At 51.5% G+C, this 14,903-nt stretch overlaps 1 protein-coding gene across 20 annotated transcripts in view; it reads right to left on the bottom strand.

Moving 5' to 3' along the window:
- Window positions 1-14,379, bottom strand: part of PAQR5 (progestin and adipoQ receptor family member 5) — a 102,469-nt gene extending 88,090 nt beyond the window's left edge. For all 20 annotated transcript variants that reach the window (XR_012415102.1, XR_012415101.1, XR_012415100.1 and 17 more), the window contains exon 1: window positions 14,235-14,379. The gene's annotated coding sequence lies outside the window, so the exon portion shown is untranslated. The remainder of the gene's footprint in view (window positions 1-14,234) is intronic.
- Between the last annotated feature and the right edge of the window lie 524 nt (window positions 14,380-14,903).

Below are 14,903 nucleotides of genomic sequence, written 5' to 3'. Positions count from 1 at the left end.
TAGGACAAAGGTGAAGATTAAACAAAACCAGAGTAGGAGGGAGAGGAGGGAGAAGGGCGACTGGGCCAGTCACTTTCCCTTCCTGCTTGGTGAAGCCTGTGCTTAAGCCAAAGTTTTCATCCTCCTGCACACAATTTCCTTTTTTTTTTTTTTTCCCACTTACAATTTGTAAAAAATGATTAGTCAGGTTCTAGAGAGGATGTGTACCAAAAGCATCCAAGAAATGAACTATTGACATCCCCTATTTCAGAAACGGAAGCCCTCCTCTGGGCATCCCTGCTCCCTGTCACTGCCTTTCAGCAAGCCAGGATTCCAGGCAGGAGGTTTAGTGAGCCCTGATCTGGGAGAGCGGTCGTTCCCTGCCATGGGGCGCCTGGGGAGGCGGCTGTGGAGGAACTTCAGTCCCTCACAGAAAGGCAAGGTCCCTGAGTCCACCCACGCCCCACCCGGTCCATCCAGCTTGCAGCCCTCCAGGACTCCCCAGCTGGCAGAGAGGGGGCCACATTCACAGACCCCCACCCTCACTATTGGCAGGAACTCCATTGCCTCCTGTCCCTTTCCTTCTTAGGCGGCTCCCCTGTCACCCCCTCTCTCCCCACCCCAGGGTGACCAGTCGCCATCCACTGGCCACCCTGAAGGGCTGACACTCAACCTCCCCTCGGGGATACCTGGCTCTGTAGAGTGCCAGAAATGGGGCCTCCTTGGTGGACTTCCTTTTCTCTTCCTTCCCCTTTCCTACCTTTTCTAGACGTACTGTCTGCTCAAGCTCTTCCTTTTTTCAAGAAATCTTCTCTGCCAACCACAGCCCATCTAGGTTCTCTTTATTATTTATTTATTTGGTGGTGGTTGTTGCTGTTTTTGAGACAGTCTCACTCTGTTGCCCAGGCTGGAGTGCAGTGGCGCAATCACAGCTCACTGCAGCTTTTGCTCCCTGGGCCCAAGTGATGCTTCCACCTCAGCCCCCTTGAGTAGCTGGAACTACAGGCACACACCACCATACCTAGCTGATTTTTAAAATTTTGTAAAAATGGGGGTCTCACTATGTTGCCCAGGCTGGTCTCAAATGCTTCGGCTCAAAGGATCCTCCCTCCTTGGCCCCTGAAAGTGTTCGGATTACAGGAGTGAGACACCATGCCTGGCTGAATTCCCTTTTCTCTGTATTGGCAATGGGGACTATAGGGCATATCAGGGAGTCGTGACGGGGTCTTTACCAGGGACGTAAAACACGTACAACGAAGGTTTAAGATCCATGCCACCTGGCCCAGTTCAGGATTCATGAGAACTAGGCAAGCACTTGCTGAATATGAGATGATTTCCCCACAAATTCCACTCTTAAAAAGGTAAATAACTGTGTAAGCAACAATACAAGAGAAATCCCAAGGTAGCATGAGCAATCGCCAAATAAGTGCATGCGTTCATGAACTTCCCATGGCTTTACTGATTTATAGCACATAGGACTGTGACCTAGGCCACCGTTATTAGAACAGGCAAATCCCCACCCCCAAAAAAGAGTCTCTGTGATTTGAGGCAGTGTGGAACAGGGCCTCAGGCTTCAGTACAGCAATGCCAGCCCCCATCATCCAACCAGGATTGCTTGAGTCTTCGTGCTTTAAAGACTTTTCAGTCTTCCAGTTTTTTGTTTTTTGTTTTTTCTCAAGTCAAATGCCCCTGGAAAGTCAGAAGCAGTCGCAGCTGATCCTGGGGGAGTGGGGGACTGGACAGGGGAAGGGGGGTTTCATGGGGAGGAAGAAGGCGCCAAGAGGGCTGAGGCTCACTTCAGATAGGAGGGAAGTTCCCCTGCTGCTATAACAAGCAGAAGAGAGAGAAGAGGATGACTTTTGCCAGGGTTGAAGGGCAAAGCCAGACGGTTGAGCTCAGCCAGAAATGGGGTTTTGTTAATGTGATAACCAAAAAGTAGCGGGGTAGGGGGTTTACTGTATAGTGAGAGTCAAGTTGGACCTAATGCAAGGTTGGAATGCACATCTAGGTCCTTCATCATAGGCATCTTCAAGCCCCACCGTGAGCCCCCAGAAGGAGTTACCACAAAATCAAATCATTCTTGGAAAGAAAAATTCTGTTTTCAAAAAGCATCTGCAGGCTCCACCCTACCTCTTGGACCCTATCGCCCCTGCCTCCTCTATACACCATCAGATTAACCTCCTCATTGTAGATTTTCCTCCAGCCTCCTTCAGTTCTGATTGCTGTCCTCCCGGACCCCCAAACACACCCACACACTCCCCTGCACTGCCACCCCCAGTCCCATTACAAGGCATCTCCTCACCTCCATTCTTCAGAACCCATCTCCCCAGCCCACCTCCTCCAGGAAGTCTTCCCAGAGAGCTTGCTTATTTAACCACTCATGCTCTGATGGCTCTGGAGCCTCACTGGGCCTGCAGTTTACTGACCCTTACATTCTATTCCTGTTTGAGGGTCCTCTGTGGTCTCAATTGTACCTGCAGGATTTTAATTGATGGAGGCAACTGAGTGATAACAGAGAGAGGCAATGCTGCTGAAAGAATGTATTACCTGCATTTCCCAAGAGGAGGGGGCACACCAAACCCAGTGTATGGCTGCAGGGGAATCACCAGGCTTTGGTCAGTGAGCGGGAGGCCTCGGTCAGATCCTTTTTGGGTTTCAATGGGAAAAGCACAGCAGGTCAGGTTGAGCAGGTTAGGAATGGCTAGTTTAAATAACCCCCGTGGGCACTGGGGCATAGAAGCTGTCCCAAGTCTTTTGGTACCTAGGCCTGGGCGACCAAGGGCAGAGAAAGATTGGCAGGGTGCATCAGAGTTCGATAAGGACGTGACTGAGAGCATGGGTTTTAAGTTGCAGGGGAGACGGGAACAACTTGGGCTGGTTGTTAGGCCCTGTGACTAACAAACGCCACACAAACAAATACAAAATCTAAGCAAACAACGTCAGAACACCATCCATTCACTCCCTTCATCTAACTCAGGTTCCAGGCTTCAGCAGTCCAGTCACTCTCTCGCTGCCTCAGTGAACTCTCTCACCCCTCTGACTTTTCCTATCTTGTGAATACAGCCCCTTCCATAGACGAACTCACGATCTCCTTCACTCTTTCAACGTGTAGCCATCCAATTCCTGGCACACAGCTCCCTCTTCCCTCCCTTCTCCCTGTCATGACCATGAGGTATCTCCCTTCCTGCCTAAGGACAACCCCTGGTCCATTCTGGAACTCACCTCAATGCTTCCTCAGGGACCTCCATATCAGAGATCCCCTCTCTGGTGAATCTCTTCCATCAACATTCATAATTCTTAAAAAACAGCAGTAACAGCAATAATAAATAATAATAATAAATTTTAACCAAATGAGGAAGGGAAAAACGTGTAATGTCTATTTCAGACAAAAGACTAGTTTCCCCAATACATCAAGATTCCCTCTGATTCTTCTAATAAGAAAAAGATCAACAACTTCAAATAAAATTGATAAAACTTATAGACAGTTCACAGAAAAGGAAACTCAAATGACTTTTACATCTGTAATAATATATTTAACTTTATTCAAAATGCATGTTAAACTACATCAAGAAATCACTTTTGTCTTCCAGATTGGCAAATATTGGTGTGTTTGGTAACACTCTCTGTTGGAGGGTGTGGTAAATGAGTAAGTATCCTCATCCACTGCTGGTAGGCGGGTACATTCTTACAAACTCTATGGACAGCACATTGCCAATATCATTCCAAATATAAACTCACATACCCTTGAATCACCAATTCCACTTCTAGAACTTTATCCTACCTATAGCCACCTACATTTGCCAAATGACTGAAGTACAAGGAGATCCTGTGGGAAATCATTTATGGTGGCAAAAGGCTCAAAACCGCCTCCATGTCCAAAAAACAGATTAGTTAAATAAGTTATGTGACATCCATAAGCAAGAAAGAAGCAGCTTTCTTTTTTGTTTGTTTGTTTTTTGTTTTTATTTTTTTAGATGGAGTCTCACTCTGTCACCCAGGCTGGAGCGCAGTGGAGTGATCTCAGCTCACTGTAACCTCCACCTCCTGGGGAGTTCAAGTGATTCTCCCACCTCAGCCTCCCAGTAGCTGGGATTACAGGTACCTACCATCATGTCTGGCTAATTTCTGTATTTTTGTAGAGACGGAATTTCACCTTGTTGGCCAGGCTGGTCTCAAACTCCTGACCTCAGGTGATCCGCCGCCTCGGCCTCCCAAAGTGCTGGGATTACAGGTGTGAGCTATTGCACCTGGCCGAGAAGCGGCTTTCTATGTACTGATACAGAAAAACCTCACGTAGGTAGCTAAGTGGAAAAATTAAGACTCAGGGGCAGAGTGCATGCATGTGCCACCATCCAGAGGAAGGAATCTATATATGTCTTTCCTAACACGTGCATGGAACTGGTAACATTGCCTCCAAGGTGGGAGGGAATGGGGAGATCCAGGGAGATTGGGGGATGAAAACTCTTCCCAGTGAGATCCTAAACCCACTTCCCTTTCTGGCTTTTTCACTCTCTCCTCATGTCTACTGACACATCTTTGGAAAACTGTCTGCCAGCTGCCTCTCTTCCCACCTGCTGCCCATTCCTCAATCGTCTCAGTCTGGTTCCTCCTCGTAGCACTCCAAAATCCCCAGCCGCTTCTCAGTCCTCATCCACTTGCCCGTGCACCACAGGCTTCACAGTGGGCGAGGCCCTGCGCCTGGAGCACTCTTCCACGAGCCTCCACAGCACCATTCTCCATACGGTCCTCCACTATCTCTCTCGGAACTCGTACTCCATCTCTAAATGTTGGAGCTCCTGCTGCTTCCTGCCAGGCCGTCCTCTCCATGCTCCACTTCTCAGTCTGCAGGCACTCCCAGGGCTGTCCCATCCACCCCATGGCTTCTCTCATCACCTGTATGCATTTAGCTTCCAACTGTGTATCTCCAACCAGACTTCTCTTCTGAGCTCAGGACCCCACCTGCTGTCTCCCAGGTATCTCCAACCCAACATGCTCCAAATGCAATTCACCAGCTTCTAGTTGGTTTCCTTCTCTGCACCTGGGGGATTTCCCTAGTAATCTCATGTCCAAACCCTTTTGGTCATCAGAACCTAGAGTGCTCCCTCTTGAAGATCCCTAGAATTTGACCCTTCTCTCCCACCTTCACCACTGCTTGCCTAATGAAAGTGTTTCACATTCATTCAGTGAGGAAGCTACACCAGGTTCCTCACTGCTGCCTACATGCTCTTTCTCACCTCAGGGCCTTTGTACTTGCTGGAACCTGTGCCTTGAATACTCTCCTCCACTTTCTACCCCTGCTGTACTCTAATTAATTCTTATCTATATTCTGGAACCCAGATTAACATAACTACCCCAAAGAAACCTTTTTTGACCCCTAGACCAATGGATCTCACTGGGGGGTGGTCTTGCTCCTCAGCAGACGTTTGGCAAGTTTGGAGATATTTGTGGTTGTCACAAGCAGGGAGGGGGTGTGTATGGCTACTGGCATCTGTTGCATAGAAGCCAGGGATGCTGCTAAACACCCTGCAGTGCACAGGACAGTCCCATACGACAAAGAATTGTCTGGTCCAATATGTCAGCAGGGCCAAGGTGAGAAATCCTGCTCTAGCCTGTCATGTCCCCATGATACATTTCCATAACACACTCCATTTCTCCTGCAGACGTTCAGTCTTTAGTTGTGCAAAGGTATTGGCCAGATTCCATTCTCTGAGCTTTATGGGATGAATAAATGAATTAAAGTCACTGGGTCATGTTGATCTCTGGGTCTTTACCCACAGTGCCCAAACCAAGTATGCAGCCTCGAGCTTGGCACTGAGAATGTGTGGATTGATATGACATGGCCAGGGCAGGGATTGAGCCACACTGAGCGGAGGCCACCCTGTGTCCTGGCTTTCAACTCCGCAGGGCCTTCCAGGTCATCTGATGGCAGTCCTTGCCCTGGCCCTTGACTGGCTTCTCACCTTGTACTCAGCAACTAACTCTGCAGTGCTTTTTCACACTTGTCAATGCCTCGTCTCTAAGTTCATCTCCAGGTGGTTCTGTGGGCCCCTTAAAGCCACCAGGCCCAAGTTTATCCGCTCCTCATCTTGTCAAGCCGGCTGCTCCTCCAGTGAGCTTACTCAGGTGCCTGCACTACCATCAACCCAGCCAACAAACCAGAATCTTGGGCACCCTTGTGCAGCACAGCACCCTTCAGACTTGCTCCCTCTACCTCCCCACCGACAGCCACAGGGTCCCCCAGCTTTCTCCCATTTGGTCTTCTTGTCTGAAGCCTCTTTCCCTCTCAGTCCACCTGGGACATCCCTCCCAACTATGTCCTTCTAAGATGACCATTGGCCTGTCTCACTTCCCGATGAAAACTCCTTCGACACTTCTCGCTGTCCGCAGGGCAGAGCCCAAGTTCCCCAGCCTGGCAGGGGATGAAGGGTGCAAGACCTTCTATACTCTCCCCAGCCCCTCCCACCCTCATGGCCTCATCTCCAGCCCCAGGCACGAACACCTCAGCGCCACTTTCTTCATGCAGCCTGGGCTTTTTCCTTTCTTCCTCTCCCCTCCCCTTCCCTCTGAGGTGCCCAGAGATCCCACGCTCATCCTTAAACCTAGATCAAACACTTCTTCCTTAATACTATGCTGGTTCCTTCAAAACTTACACATAGAACCACCATATGACCCAGAAACTCCACTTCTGGGCATGCATCCAAAGGAAGTGAGAGCAGGGACGCAAACATATATTTGCATTTCCATGTTCATAGCAACATTATTCACAGCAGACAAAAGGTGAAGCAACTGAAGTGTCAGTAACAAATGATAAACAAAATGTTGTATATACCGGGAGGTGGAGGGTGCAACGAGCAGGGATCATGCCATTGCACTCCAGCCTGGGTGACAGAGCGAGACTATCTCTCAAAAAAAAAAAAAAAAAAAAAAGAAATGTGGAGTATTCATAATGGAATATTATGCAGCCTTAAAAAGGAAGGAAGTTCTGTCACATGCCACAACATGGATGAAACTTGAAGACACTATGCTAAGTGAAATTAGCCAGTCACAAAAAGACCAGTGCAGCATGATTCCACTTATAGGAGTTATCTAGAGTACTCAAGTTCATAAAAAGACAGAAAGGAGAATGGTGGTTGCCAGGGGCTGGGGGAGGGGAAATGGGAAATTATTGTTTATTGGGTACCGACTTCCAATTGGGAGATGATAAAAAGGGGTGGAGATGGATGGTGGTGACAGTTGCACAACAATGTGAACATACTTAATGACAATGAATTGCAGACTTAAAAAATGGTTAAATGGGCGGGGTGCGGTGGCTCACACCTGTAATCCCGGTACTTTGGGAGGCCGAGGTGGGTGGATCACGAGGTCCATAGATCGAGACCATCCTGGCCAACATGGGGAAACCCTGTCTACTAAAAATACAAAAATTAACTGGGCGTGGTGGTGGGCGCCTGTAATCCCAGCTACTCAGGAGGTTGAGGCAGGAGAATTGCTTGAACCCAGGAGGCAGAGGTGGTGGTGAGCTGAGATGGTGCCATTGCACTCCAGCCTGGGCGACAGATCGAGACCATATCAAAAAAAAATAAAAAGGGTTAAATGGTAATTTTATGTTTTGTATGTTTTACCACAATAACAAAAGGTAATAACAAAATAATGCAACAAAAAATCCACCTCTTCCTCTCGGGAAGCTGCCTGGACATTCCCGCCACCTCCCCAAACACGCGTGCTGCCCCAGCCACCCACCCCCAATTCCCCGAAACACAGCCAGGTGGAGCTGCCCACACCCCGCTCCATGCATTCCATGAACATTCCCAGTACCCGGTAGACACAGCCCGACAGCCATGTCTGCCCTCCGAGACTGAGGGGTTCTGCAGGCAGGCACTATGTCTCATTCCCTTCTCCTGCCCCACGTCTAGCCCACAGTCCAGAGCAGAGTTTCTTCAGTGAAGGAATGAATCCCCCAAACCAATAGTTCTGGGTTAGTACTATCCCAAACCTCACAGCCTGTTATTCTCAGAACGGTGATTTACTTCTAATATTCATCAACAAACCCTTCCCCCTGCCAAAGATTGTCTGCCCTTCCATTGAGCAACAAGGTCAGAAGGGAGTTTCCACGGACAAAGTTAATAAACAGCTAACTTGGGAGGAATAAACAAAATAAAACCCAGCGTAGGCCGGCGCAGGCGTGCCCTTGCATCTAACAACACCACACTCCACCCTCTCTCCCTCCTCTGCTTGGTGGGTGGGCTGATTCACTTCCTGTGGCCCTCCCAGGCAGCGTGAGAGGGGAAAGTGGGGGGAATGCTGAGTCCTAGGGCATGGATAGATGATTAGTCACCACGCTGCCCTGCACTGGAGGGTCACTGACCTTAGTGTGCGGGCCCGGACCACAGGCCTCTCTCCCCCTCATGCTGAGCCTCACCTCCCCACCCCGACTTATGTAACCCAAGGTCTGGAAGGCGAAGAGAATTGGCCTTGGCACTCAGCATGAGGCCCAGGGGGCCCCTCCACCCATAAGTCCTTGCACGCCCCACCTGTTGACTCTTCACTCACACACTGTCCACATTCATGAAACTTCATAGATCATTGAACCCAGGGGTCTCAACCAGAGATGGGGCAATGTCTGGAGACAGTTTTGGTTGCCAGGAAAGGAAGGGGAGGTGATGGTGCAGTGTCTGATGGGTAGAAGCCAGGACTACTGCTAACCTCCCACAATGCACAGCACATCCCGCCTCTGCACCCCCCACCCCACAAAGAATTATCCAGTCCCAAAAGTCAACAGTGCTGAGGGTGAGACACCATGATGAATCCAAGCTGTACAGAAGAGGAAATTGAGGCAGAGGAAGTGACAGGATCAAAGTCACACTATGCATTAGATAATGTCAGAATTAGAATCCAGGGCTCTCTACCAGCCAACACTAGCCTTCAGCTCCCAGGATTACAGTGACCAACTCCAAGACAAGTGGCAAGCTAGTGGAGTGGCTGAATTTGGGACTCTGGGGTCTAGAAGCTATCATAGTTGGGCTCTGTGTCTCTGGCAGGCTCCAAATGAATCCCACCAAGATGAGCCTGACCATCTTGGTCACAGGGTTCCCAAATAATCAGAGGAGGACTGTCTTAAGGGACTGTGGTGTGTCCAGGCAGAATGACCCTATCTGAGGCTTGGGCAAAACTCACCCTTTAAGTCCATAGCATGCTGGGGGTGGTCCTGGCTGAGGTCAAGGTCAGAAGAGAGGATGACTGTGTAAGGCAAAACCAGGATTGGAGAACAGGGCATGGGTAAGAATTAAACCTTGGATCACTGCTTTGGGGGCACTATCTTTTTTCCTAGATGCCAAAAATGATTGTATCTCCCGCACCTGCTGGATCCTCACTGCCATCCTGCGTAATTTCAAACTGACGTCTAGAGTCACCCTTACCCTTTTCTCCAAAGAGCCAACACCATGTCTCCAACCGTGGGCCAGACACCAGGGCATCAGAGCTGACGGTGCAATCCCATTATTTATGAACAACTGACTCACGTCATGTTGCAACAGGCGTACTTTTCCATCCACTGTGGCTGAAAGTCAGTAAACTTGTAGTAACAGCGGTAATAAAGAGAAGGCCAGGGCAGCAGTGCCTGAAGCTCTGTCTTAGGTCAGGGCCTCACCCTCTTCAGGAGCAGGAAGCCCATAGAGGGTGGTGCGGACAAGGATGGTGGGGTAGGGGAGGGCCTACAATGGCCTCAGTTACAGAAGAAGACCCCATTACAGATTCGTTTCTTCAGGTAAAGCATTATCACAGCTCCCTCACCTGCCTGTCCCCTTCCTCCCTAATTTTTCCAACAAGTTGGAAAACTCCTACATATCCTTCAAGGCCTAATTTCTGGCGTCCTTCCCCCAGTTCCAAGGTTCAGGTGCATTCCAACCCTGAATTTGGCAGACCACAATGACGACAAAAAAAGATGTTTGGGGTTAATAGCTGGGCTTGGGGGGAAAAGCCAAAGCTCCCCATGGAGGGAATGTAGAGGCCCGCACAAGATCTGCTCCTCTGTGGGGTGCGCTGAGCGCTGTGGCCTCTAGGCTGTCTTGCCAGATTCCCAAGTGAGGCCTCAGAATCCCAAGGCTTCCCTGGGCCTCTGGCTGCACTTCTCAGACTGGTCGGTTATCCCTAGCCCAAGTCCATGGGAATGCCACCCCTTCTCCCACAGCTGCCAGGAGCCTGGCTTTGGACTTCCTTAGTTCTCCCGTGCACTGGAGAATTTATTTATTTATTGGATGTGCTTCTTTATTTTATTTATTTATTTATTTATTTAATTGCTCTGGGGAATTTTAAAAGGCTGCCTGCAGAGGGCACTATTTTCACCAAGAGAGAACTCACTAGCAGAGGAACTGGCTGCCTTGGGAGAGCAGCCCTGGGAGGTTTCCTTTGAGGATGGAGGTCTGATGGGGATGACTCCTTCCCGGAACTCTCCAATCGCCTCATGTGGCAGCTGTCCTTTCAATCTGGGAGCTGCCCCTTTGGGTAACTCTGGAGGCAGCTGGCCTGAAGGTTCTTGCCAGGGGCCTCTTAAGCACCCCTAGCAACCGAGGTAATTCAAAGTAGGGGACAGAGACCCAACTTTGAATTAACTTGAGTCTAATTAGGAAAAGCTCCAGCTCTGGCTCCAAGAGTCACTCCTCACCTCTGGGTCTCAGTCTCCCCATCTGTGTGCACTGAGAAATGGTGCATTGGATGTGTTCATCTACTCAGCACATGTTAACTGAGCACTTACTACACTCTGATCTCTGGGGAGAGACCATGGAACGAGAGAGACAAAAGGCCTTGCCCTCACAGAGCTGATATTCTAACAGGGAAGACAGATGGCAAACAAGATTAAGGAGTGAAATCTATAGGCTGTCAGAAGGGAATATGAGCCATGGAAAATGAAGCAGAGAAGGAGCGGGGGGACATGGCTGCTAAGGCTTAGTCTAGCTTAGAGACTCTGAGTCTAAAGCTCTTACTCTGCTGGATCCTTGTTAGGAGTCAAGAATGGTGGCAGCAAACTGGGCAGGGCCATGCGTGAGTACAGGGACAGCGCTCAGGGGTGGTGGGGATGGTAGGCTAGAGCCCCAGTCAGTCTCTCAGCGGCTTCCTCCAGGAAACAGAACTGACCAACTCCGGGTATGCTGGCCTGTCCTCAAAGGCAAGCACCTGGATCTGCTGAGGAGTCCAGGAGTCACAAAGGGTTCCTGGCAGGGCCCCAAAAGTCCTGACTGAGGGGAGGATTTCTTCAAAGCAAGGTGGGCGGCATCCTCAGGGCACTGCCAGGGACTCTTCTACATCCCTCACTCTACCGTGGCCTTCGATGAACAAGACACTGGCCACCTCCAACTACAGGGGCTCTCAGACCCTTCCTTCCCTCCTACTGATCCTCCTCTGCATGGTAGGGTCTCCCCTCCCCTTACATGGGGAGGGAGGGAGAGGAATTTGAAAGTTCTGGCTGGGCATGGTGGATCACACCTGTAATCCCAGCACTTTGGGAGGTAGAGGCAGACAGATCACTTGCACTCAGGAGTTCGAGAACAACCTGGGCAACATAGTGAGACCCCACCTCTACAAAAAATACAAAAATTAGCTGGGCATGAGGGTACATGCTTATAGTCCCAGCTACTAAGGAGGCTGAGGTGAGGAGGATAGCTCGAGCCCAGGAGGTGGAGGTTGCAGTGAGCAGAGATCATGCTACCGCATTCCAGCCTGGGCAACAGACCCTGTCTTGAATATACATATCTGACCAACCCAGAGTTGGTCAGTTCCGTTTCCTGGAGGAAGTCGCTGAGAAACTGACTGAGGCTCAAGCCTGCGCACAAACCTAGCATCCTCACCACCCCTGAGAGCTGTCCCTGTACTCATGCATGGCCCTGCCCAGTTTCCTGCCACCATTCTTGGCTCCTAACACTGGGCTAAAAAAAAACACACACACACACACACACAAAAAACTCCCCCCATTTCTTATGAATTCACAATTTTTCTCTTCCTGTAGGGATTATTTTTGAAAATATGTCTTGCAAACCTTCTGTGTATTCAGGATGAGTAAGGGATACCAAGATGCTGAGAAAGGACTTACCGCCAACCGGGGAGGCCGGGCTAACACACATGAGAAAATAGCAATCCGCACTTACAGTTTGCTTTGCAGCCCACAGAGTCCTTTGGAACCACTTACTATGTCCTAAAACCACGCAAAGCCTGTTGTTCTCATTTTACAGATGAGGAAATTGAGACCCAGAAAAGCACCTTCTCTTCCCCCAATAGTAGCTGCCCCATGGAGTGGTGAGGAGAGAGAGGAGACAATGAAGATTAATGTTTCCAAATAATTCCATTCCAATTCTTACCCCTGGAGGGATGCGTAAGAATGCTACATAAAGGGACAAAGTTGCTCTGCCTCCAATCTAGGGTAGGGCCAAGCTGGGCATGGAACCCACCAGCCCTGGCCTCTCCTTGGCAGGACCAGGGTAAAGCAAAAGGCCCCTGTCTGTCTGGAAAAGCACATGGGGGCGGGACGAGGTGGCTTACACCTGTAATCCCAACACTTTGGGAGGCCAACTTGGGTGGATCATCTGAGGTCAGGAGTTCGAGACCAACCTGGCCAACATGGTGAAACCCTGCCTCTACTAAAAATACAAAAATTAGCCAGGCGTGGTAGAGAATTGCTTGAACCTGGGAGGCGGAGGTGGCAGTGAGCCAAGATCTCACCCTTGCACTCCAACCTGGGTGATAGAGAGAGACTCAGTCTCAAAAAAAAAAAAAAAAAAAAAAAAAACCAAAAACAAAGAAAAGCACATAAGATTAAGGATATTCTCTTGGTGTAAAGGAAAAATATTGCCCCACGTGGGTAAGGGTGCCAAGGGATCTCAGTGGTGGGGCTGGACACCTTTCTGATCCAACTTTTCAGAGTGCCCTTTCTGCTTGCCAAGGGCAGAGGTAAGGCAGTTGGAAAAGAAGCTTTGCTGTTGCAGACTAATCATTCCATTCTCACAGAGTACCTTCCTGTGTGCCAGGTACTATGGCTACGGCAGGGAACAAAGCAGGTCCCTGCCCTCCTGGAGTTCTGGGAGCTTAGCAAGGCTCTGGCTGGCTCTTGGAGGACTTTCCTGACTGGAGTTTGTGCCTGCTCGGAGGTGCCCTCTCCCCTGAACCTCTTTCACAGGAAGAACCTAGCGGGGTGGGGAGTAGGGGGAAAGAAACCAACCTCTGCTGAGTCAAGGGCACTGCAAGAATGCAGAAGCAACCATCCCGCTCTGGAAGGATGTGGTGGGAAATCCGCCACTCAGTGGTGGAGAAAAGTCCACCAGTTTCTCCAGCAAATGGCTGAGTCTCGTTGGGCCTCCTTGTCTTCTCATCTGCCCCTGTGCTAATATCTACTTGCCATTGGTTTGTTAGGTTCAAATGAAATCAGGGATATGTCCCTGTTGGCTGCTAGTTCTTCTCAGATCCCCTGACCTCTCCCCATCTCTTTTCTATGGCTCTGCGTGGGAAGGGGCAGTTGTCACCCCCAACTCCCACTAAGCTGAGCCCTCCTCCCAACCTAAGCGGGAGGAAGCCGGTTCTGTTCACGGATGAGAGTTACCGGGCTCCTGAATTCTTGCTCCACTGGTGCTGGGGTCCACCCCCTCTCCTGGGCTTATCCGACTGGGACTTGGGAAGTGCCAGGGGAGCCAAGAGATGTCCAGCTGGGGGCTGTGGCCAGGGGGTAGGCCAATGACAGAGCACGGGGAACTCCCTGTAGCTGGGCACCCATTTCAACAGGGGCCCCCGCAGGCAGAGGGCCGCCCCTCACCCACACGGTCCTGCTAAGCCCAGGCTCGCATCTGGGCTCAGGAGGCGGGAAGCACAGGTGTAAAGAAATCGCCAACTGTGCAGCCTCAATCCAAGGGTTTTATTGAAGTGGGGGTGGCAGGAGGGGGGCGGTGGAGGAAGGGTAAGCGGCGCAAACGCCCTGGAGACTGAGAGAAAAGGTGCTAGAAGGCAACAGTCCCCCTCACCGGCCTCGATTGCAGCAGAAAGCCTTCTGCACGGCGGCGGCCGCCCCACCTTCACACCGGCCCCGCGTGCGGTGAAAGTGGCCGCGCCGCGCGGCCGCCGGATCAGCGCCGCCCCGGCACAAACTTTCCCAGACCCGCCCTTGGAGTGGCCACCCGGGCTCCACGGGCGCAGGCGGCTGGGGCGGCCGCGGAGGGCGGGTGCGCGTGGACCAGGAGGTGAGGAGGCGGCGCGCGGCGGGGAGTCCCGCCCCCGGTTACCTGGGTTCCGAGGGTCTCGGGAGTCCAGTGGACAGGGCGCGGGGACAGCACAAGCAGGCCGGAGACCGGTCACTTCTCGCGGGCTGCGGCGACCCCGGACTCTCGGGCCCTGCACCTGGCCCTGCGGGTCGCCGCGCCTACCCATGCCGGTCCCCGCCCGTCCCCTCCCGCACGGGGCGGGGCGGCCCCGGGGGAGGAGCCGAGGGCCGTGGGCACCACTCCCTGAGCCAGGCCTGCGCCTCATCACGTGTCACCGACCCTGGGCTCTGTGACCTCCAAAGTCTCGCCACCGCACTCCACAGTTTGAGGTGCAACCCAAGCCAGGAGCCCAGGGGAGTCTCTCACACCCCATTCTCCTAGGGCTCATGTACCCCAGGCCCACCTCCACCCCAGGAGCCGAAGGCCGACAGGGACCCTGGAGAGCCTCCCTGATGGGAGAATTGCGGAGCTTGCCCCTCGGAAAAGTGCATGGGGTGGAGCACAGGGAAGGAGGAATAAACAACTGGCTATCCGCAGCCCCACAGCAGTGTCCCCTTGGCCGGTGGGAGAGGCTCCTGGCCGCTCTGAATCCTTGAAATGCGTTCCACCACTGTCTCTTGGAGTGCTCAGGGGGGTGGACCCTTTGCCAGCCCTCACTCTTTCTCCAAGGATCCTGTCCCAGGTCACAGG

The sequence above is a fragment of the Macaca fascicularis genome, chromosome 7 (assembly GCF_037993035.2).
Source record: "Macaca fascicularis isolate 582-1 chromosome 7, T2T-MFA8v1.1".
NCBI lineage: Eukaryota > Metazoa > Chordata > Mammalia > Primates > Cercopithecidae > Macaca > Macaca fascicularis.
This window is presented reverse-complemented; position numbering and strand designations above follow the sequence as displayed.